Genomic DNA, 7,998 nt, shown 5'->3' on the forward strand with positions numbered 1-7,998 from the left:
GTCCACTTAAGACCAGCCAGACCCATATTCCAGTCATACGGACTCCGGTGACTGTGATTTTCCTTCCAGTAGGGAACTTCCCATCTGGTCACCCATCCTAGGTTTCTCCAAGTTGAGCATGCTTAACTTTGAGATTCCTTTGAACCAGGCTTCCAAACTCAGATTCCAATAATTCTTGTTTCTAAATTCTTATCAAATTATTCCCTATCCAACCATGTCATCCCTTAAGCATGGTTCATGTTCCAGAAGACTCCCAAAATACTCTCGTCCCATATTCTGCCTATAACTCTCCTGTTCATACTAAGTCAGACGATTCATTCGTCACTATTCTCACCTACAGTGAACTTCACTGTGCTACACCACATACACCCAGCTATAAATACACCCAGCTACCCTCTCCCTCTCCACACACACTCCACACCCTCAGCCAAGGAAAACTCCCACCCACTCAGTTACTCCGCTCTGCCGGCTACACGCGTAGTGTCGCTTCGCCTTCAGTCCACCCTCCTGGTAAGCACCTCCGCTCCACCACTAGTAGTATCTCAACACCACATGACACAGATTCTACTCAAGACTCTACCCATCCATATATCGCTATTCTGACCACTATACTAAATATTTGTTGGTATACTTGCTGGTTTGTATGTTTTCTTGTTCATGTTGCATAGTTATCGGAGCGTTCGTGTCGTCTCGTGGAGGCCAGATCTGCAAGTCTACGCCAGGCGGTGGAGCCAGAAGCCAGTTCCGCGAGCTCCCCTTCCCCCTTCGCCGAATAAGCACGACAAGCTCACTAGATCCCTTTGATGCATAAATTACCTATGTTTTACAACCACAACCCTCAGCCTGTTATTTTATGCATGATATGATTTTGAGACAAGTTATTATGGCCACCCAGCCGCTTGCCGCAATCAATCCCTAATATAATTGTTACAAATGATTTGAGGAAAGGTGTGAGTTTTGAAAAGAAAATGCTTTTCAAAATGTGTATGATGAAGGGTTTTCACCCTTATCACCTTTGAGTAGGGATGATCAAGGACTCCCTGGTTTAGGGGAGGGCCTAAGGTGATGGCTCAGCTGGTTTAGGCGTGAGCAGAAGGATTGTCCCCTCTTATAAGGACCGGTTTGTCATCTTTCACTACCCGTACTCATGATAAGTACAACCACTCGAGACTGTGTGGGCAGTCACTCAATCTGAACTCGTACGTTCCAACCCAGGGTTATGAAGGCTGGGGAGCACCGGGAGGATAAGGAGGGGGAATGTTTTGTCCGGTTTGGACATGGCGGTGGCCTGACTCCTTCCGGTATAACTGTTAAGGTTAGGACGTGCGAGGAAAGAAAGAGATTCGGATTCGGATCTCATCGGCCATGAGATCGCAGAGCCGGACTAGTGGGTAAAGTGTACACCTCTACGCAGAGTTTGAAAACCTATTCGAATAGTCTGTGTCCACAGGAATGGATGAGTCTGGTATGGTATGGCAATTAATGTTTTGTTTTCAAAAAGAGGGGTGCGTTTGAGAAAAATGGTTTTTAAAAGGTTCGGCGGTTCAGCCGTGAGCTATGGTGGACGGGAAGTCCAGTAGCTGTTTTTGAAAAGGAAAACCAGTGGGAAACTGCTGAGATACCTGGATGGTTTAGTCCAGGGGATTTTTGTTCTAATATTGAAAAACTTCCTGCTCCTTTGGGAGAGGATGCGCTTTGCAAAATACAAAATGTTTTACAAAACAACCCTGCATAAAATATTGCTGTTTCTGCAAAATATCTTGAGATCCACATATTCCATGCATTATATCTGATTTCCCCATTCCGCGGGTGAAGGTGGGCTGCTGAGTACGTTTGTACTCACCCTTGCTTATTTATTTTTTTCAGAAAAAGGAGATCGGGTAAGAGTTACGACTGTTCCCAACCTTGCCTGTGGCTGTTGGACCGCTGATTTGCTTCGCTGCGTATATTGGGCTGCTTCAGCCCCACTCTGATGATATGTCCCGAGTTGTGGACCAACTCTTAAAGTTGATCGCCACCTTTATAGGTTTGTCTTGTTTAAGCAGATCTGAAATCATCTGTTGTATAAATGTGTTTACTAGCCTCCTGGGACTAGTAATTGTATCACATTTGAGTCCCAGAGGATTGGGACGCTTCAGATATGGACATGTATGGATGTGTCATGTGCTTAAATATTTGCATCATTGCATGGCTACATACCTACATTGCATATTTAATATTTGATTATTGGTTATTGTTTTGTGAACTTTGTTTCTAGCAGCATATGATGTTAGTGTTATGCAATGAAATGTTACATGTTTGTGGAATGGATGATGAATTGCTTTACAATGATGCTTGTTGTTATTTTATTATAATAAGGGTTTATAAATCTGTAAGTTAATATATATTTGGTTATTTAATTTAATATTAAAAGTTAGAAGTTAGCAAGATGATATGATAATAATATTATAAAGGTTTTGGGTTTGTAGTGTTAAACACTTAAAATATGATTTTTCGGTTATATCTATACTACCTATTAAGGCTCTAAGGGGTAGGCTGCCTCCCCTGGTTCTGCCTTCAGCCAATCTACACCGTTCATCTATATGCGTCAAATCATCACCGTTCGTTCGTCGCCTCTGCTTGTGGGCCGTGCGCGTCGCGACCACTTCCACCACCTCCTCCACTCCCCTCCCGCTCCAGCTCCTTCCCTAACGTAGGCGTCCACACTCAATCTGGTGCACGATTCTGCCTGTCGCGCCGCCGATCCCCCCACCCTCCTTCCCTCTGCTCCCCGCCATCAACGGCGAGAGCGACGCATTCGACAAGATGTTCCGCCGCGAGGTCCGCTGCCTCGAGGCGTGCCGCGGCCACCCCTGCCTCGTGGAGCTCCACGCCGCGCACCATGTCTCCCACTCCTCCCCGTCCTGCCCCTCCCTCTGTCTCTGCGCTCGGATCTGCGCTCGGCCTCCTCCCTTCCTCCGTCTCTGCGCTCGGCGCCCTCACCGCCTCTCCCTCTGCCTCTGCTCCACCTCCCCAGCCGCTCACAACCACGCGTCCTCGCCTCCCCGACCAGCCTCCACCGTGACATGGTTGCCGCCTCCTCTCACCTCCTCATCTCCCACTCCTCCTAGCGCAACCGACGGTGACAGGGATGAGGTTGGGTGCGGTGTGGTGCCGCTCGATGCGCTCTGCTCCTCGCCCACGCTCGCGCAACGCAGGACCTTCCCCAACCGCGACGACAGATCCTCATCCACACACTCGCGGGCGCCTCCACCTCTCTGGGTTCCCCTCTGCTCCTCGTGCCCCGCAGTAGAGCAGCCACATAATTAGGGTTCTTCAGTCTGATTGACAAAATGTCCACCTAGGGCTTTTCTCAATCTCAAATGCTGCGGAGGCAAGGAAATTTGTTGGCTTCCGTTATGTTTTTTTGCTATGAAATTACAGCCGACTGCGCGAGACCGCGAGTGACCGCCGATCGAGCCCCGAGCCCAGAGTGGTTCTCCCGCAGGCCTTCCCTCGTCTGGTCGCCGCCTCGCCGCGCAGCAACCCTGCGACCCGCTGCCCGGCCGGCTCGCGTTACTGAGCAGCCGTGTGCATTACTGCATTTGTAGACAGCGCAGCTACTGGCTGACCTGACTCCCTTCTCTCCCAATTCTCAGCGGGCGATGCAGGCGAAGAAGTTGACCCTACTGCAGACGGTGGCGGTTGCGGGAGTCTTCTCTGCCGTCTCCTTTTGGTACCCCCTCAATCTCCCGCCCCCTGAGGATTCTCGCTGGTTCTGAGCATTCTAGATCTCCCGTGCCATGCCTTGATTAGTGTTGATTAGGATTAGTTATATGCTAAAAATGCTGCTTGCTTATTATGTAGTCTGCTTGTCCTTAGATTGCCTCTTTTGCAACTTTTTGCATGAAGTATTATGCATTGAGAGTGTTCTTCTGTTGTCATGTTCATTGCAAAAGTCTCACTTTTGATCCTCAAATTAAATGCTAGAACTCTTGATCATGGCTATATTTTTTGCAGATTCTACTCTTAGGAAAATTCATTGTTTGTGCTTCAGGTACCATCTTCAAACTTGGGCTAACCTATGTTTGGTGATTGTAGCAAGCTATTTTTGCAGAATGCGCAAAGGTGCAGCCTTTATCGCCCTTCTCTCTTCACCTTATTGCTCGACCTGCCATCCTATCGCTTTGCAAATTCGCGAGCGACCCGTCGTTGTAATCCAAATGTCACCACGTTCCTTCCAGGATAACATGACGTGCTCCACCTCGCAGACGGACCTGTGCCACTACTCATCGTCAGCACGCCACGACAGCCGCAACAACAAGGTCACCTCCTCTCGGAACGGTGGCCGGTTTCTCGCCTCCCGCCACAGGAAAATATCACCCTCAGATTTCTTCATCTCTGGGTCGGCGCAATCCGAGAGTGACACACACCAGCAATGAATGGCTCTGGTATTGACCAAGATGAGTGAGTCTACAAACCTCTCGATCTAAAAATTCATGGCACGTCATGTTATCTTGGAAGGAACGTGGCGACATTTATTTTCGTCCTTCTTTCAAACTGCTACAAGTAACGTAAGCCGTTGCACATGGGGGGGAGGGGGAGGGGGCATAGACTATACTTGTTCACCGAACAGGAATTATGAAAAAGATTACACGACTCATAAAATGCTTACATATGATGACCTACTTCTTATTACAGTTTAATTTACAAACGCAGGGTTAGGTCAAGATTTTTCTCCATTTGCTTCTTGGACTCATCTGAACTTGCTGTGAAGCTCCCTGGCCATACTAACCCTCCAGGTTCTTCAACTGCAAAAGGCATCCAGCCACTCATTCGGCCTCCGTCGAATCTTGCTACGGGAACCGCAGCTCTTTCACCATGACCCTTCAGAATCGTGGAGTGCGAGTTCACTCTCGAAGGATGGAGAAAGGAAGCGGATGGAGGAAGGCCCATCATCATCTGAAGTCTGTATGTCTTTCTTGCTGCACACCTCCCCTCTTGTGCGCATTCTGGTGCCCACCGAGAGCCTGCGAACTGAAAAACTTTCTCATGCAGTAGTTGCAGGAGAAAGTCCTATGTGGAGTGGCCACTGGTTTCACCTCTTGAGGCTTGACTTCTTCACTTTTTGGCGCATCAAGACCCAACTTCAGCCACGGTACTGTGGTACTCTCATCAGCTAGACCAGCTTGGTTAACTTGGTCTGCTGACTTCTGCTCTTCCACCCCAGGTACTCTCTCCATTGCTCTGTTTAGATAGGGTTTTCTGAAGTTTGTGTTGTCGTGCCTCCCCCTGCTTTGCTATTGCTATAAAAAGAAGCAGGGGTCTTCGGGCAGCAATAATTCAGCAGAAAAGGCGAGCCATCGGTACTTTGAAGTGGACTAGAGGATATGCTAGCTTCAGTAGTGGCAAACATGTTGGTCCTTGTTATTCTTCGAGATGATATACCTGTCATCAGTACTCAGTAGTGACCGGCTTCAACAAACTTCAGTTTCCTGTCCAGCTCACTCCCTATCAGGTTAGCACCTGCTCTAGATAGCAGCGTTATACATTTCTATCAGGTACAGTCCTGAAACCTCATGCAGGTGTTGTGCGCCTATCATCCGGGGAGCTACTGCTCACAATTATAATTTGTCTTTGTCGAGGTAAGTCTTTACTACTCCTTAAGACCCTAACGCAGGCGTCCACACTCATGCTTAAGTCGTGCAATTATGAATTAGTAAGCATATTTAATACTAGAATAGTTACTCTAGCCCTGTTCAAAAACCTGAGACTTAAATCACAATGCAGTGAGTTATATTCAACTTATTGCTCGACCTGCCATCCTATCGCTTTGCAAATTCGTGAGCGACCCGTCGTTGTAATCCAAATGTCGCCATGTTCCTTCCAGGATAACATGACGTGCTCCACCTCGTAGACGGACCTGTGCCACTACTCATCGTCAGCACGCCACGACAGCCGTAGCAACAAGGTCACCTCCTCTCGGAACGGTGGCCGGTTCCTCGCCTCCCGCCACAGGAAAATATCACTCTCAGATTTCTTCATCTCTGGGTCGGCGCAATCCAAGAGTGACACACACCAGCAATGAATGGCTCTGGTATTGACCAAGATGAGTGAGTCTACAAACCCCTCGATCTAAAAATTCATGGCATATTTATTTTGACGAATACTAAAGAATTGCAACTACCATTCACTATACTTCAAAATGGAGAAGTTTCTACTAGCAAACATGGATGCAATTATGCGTCTTAACAAACATGATGTGAAGTAACAATATACGTGCACCTGACTATAGTAGAGTTAAAGGTAGTTGATCATTTGATAGCAATGGTAATGTGGTATCCTCCCCGACTGGTATAATAACTCCCTCACGGGATGGAGTGTCTTTTAGATTGTGGTCGTCGTTCATTGGCCTACGTGCCGCCCTGTACATATGCTAATGTAGTCTACTTTGCCACTCAGAGAGTCAAATGAAGGTTGCACCATGCAGGCATAGAAGGCAGAAATCAGAGATCCTTCGTGCCCAGTATGTTGACGTTAGAGAGCTCTGGTACAGACACCATGCATACAGATTTAGTCGGTCTAATAACATTGTTTCTTCTCCCATAATTTCTTTGGACTGAATTCGCATTCCTGCTACTCACTTACTCCTGAATTCGGAATTCCTGATATGGTGGTGACATGCCAGTAGCAGCAATCAGACTCAGCTGCTACTTGTTGGCCAGCTGAAATATGTAAAAGCATGCTACTTATTATTCTGTAGTTTGTAGTTTGGAGTGATGTTCTATCATTTAATCCGCAAAGTATTGATAATACATGATCTGTGTAGGAACATGGAACATTGAGGCGTATGTCAACCCAATGAATTGGATATTGAAGAATGGCTGGATATAGATGAACCAGCTGATATTTATGTTCTTAGGTAATTTTTTCACTCAGATAAACCTTCATTCTTTCATGTGAGTTAAACATGCTCTCGAATTTAAAAGGGGAAAAACAATAACGTAAACCTTGTATATATATTCTACTGATATTTGTGTCGTGCAATTGTGAATTAGTAAGCATATTTAATACTAGAATAGTTACTCTAGCCCTGTTCAAAAATCTGAGACTTAAATCACATTGCAGTGAGTTATATTCAAATCAGCACTAAATTTTTTCTTGCGATGTACTCATAGCAGTAGCACTAAATCTTTTAAGTGACTCATTCCATGACTTAAATGCATTTTTACTGATTACTTCCCATTTCTTGCTAGTTGTTTACGTGCATCTGTTCGATCTATGGCTTCTCGGTGCTCTCCCAGGTAATTTTCTCGTCTCTTCATTCGAACTCATAGCAGTAGCACACAAGTTTTTCTTGATTAGTGGTATACTCAGACCAGTGGTATATTTAGAACAAGTTTTTCCTGATTAGTGTTATACTCAGATCAGCGCTTAAAAGTATAACAGACTTAAATCACATTGCAGAGAATTATGTTCAGATCAGCACTTAAAAGTATCACAGACTTAAATCACAATGCAGAGAGTTAAACCCTAATGTCTCTTTATTTTTATTTTTGTATGCTTGATTATTTATTCTCTTGGTGTAATTTTCTTTTTTGTTTGCCTTCATCTGTAGTGAGACATGTGGCCTGCAGTGAGTTATATTCACTGCATCACTAGATTTTTACATGCAGCGTACTCTTAAAAGTTATTATTGTTATGCCTTGACCATTTGGTTTTATCATACTCTTAAGATGAATTCGATTGTTGTTAGATATAACTGTTGAATAAACTTATTATTATGCCTTGACCATTTGGTTTTATCATACTCTTAAAAGCTACCTTTAGTGGATGTTTTTTGAAGCCACAATTATATTGAATTCATCTGTTTCTATATTGTTTGGCAGTCAAGTCAATGCCACAATTATGAGATATTGAAATCGATGGTAATATATGTTTTTATCGACTAATTTATGTGTCTAACCGCACGCACCACTTCTACGGTCGGCCTTATGGCTTCTCCAATAGGGAAGAATT

General features: G+C 45.4%; 1 pseudogene; it reads right to left on the reverse strand.

Moving 5' to 3' along the window:
• Positions 1-4,686: 4,686 nt before the first annotated feature.
• On the reverse strand, positions 4,687-5,222 carry LOC103641618 (zinc finger protein 4-like; annotated as a pseudogene).
• Between the last annotated feature and the right edge of the window lie 2,776 nt (positions 5,223-7,998).

The sequence above is a fragment of the Zea mays genome, chromosome 10, assembly GCF_902167145.1.
Source record: "Zea mays cultivar B73 chromosome 10, Zm-B73-REFERENCE-NAM-5.0, whole genome shotgun sequence".
Lineage (NCBI taxonomy): Eukaryota > Viridiplantae > Streptophyta > Magnoliopsida > Poales > Poaceae > Zea > Zea mays.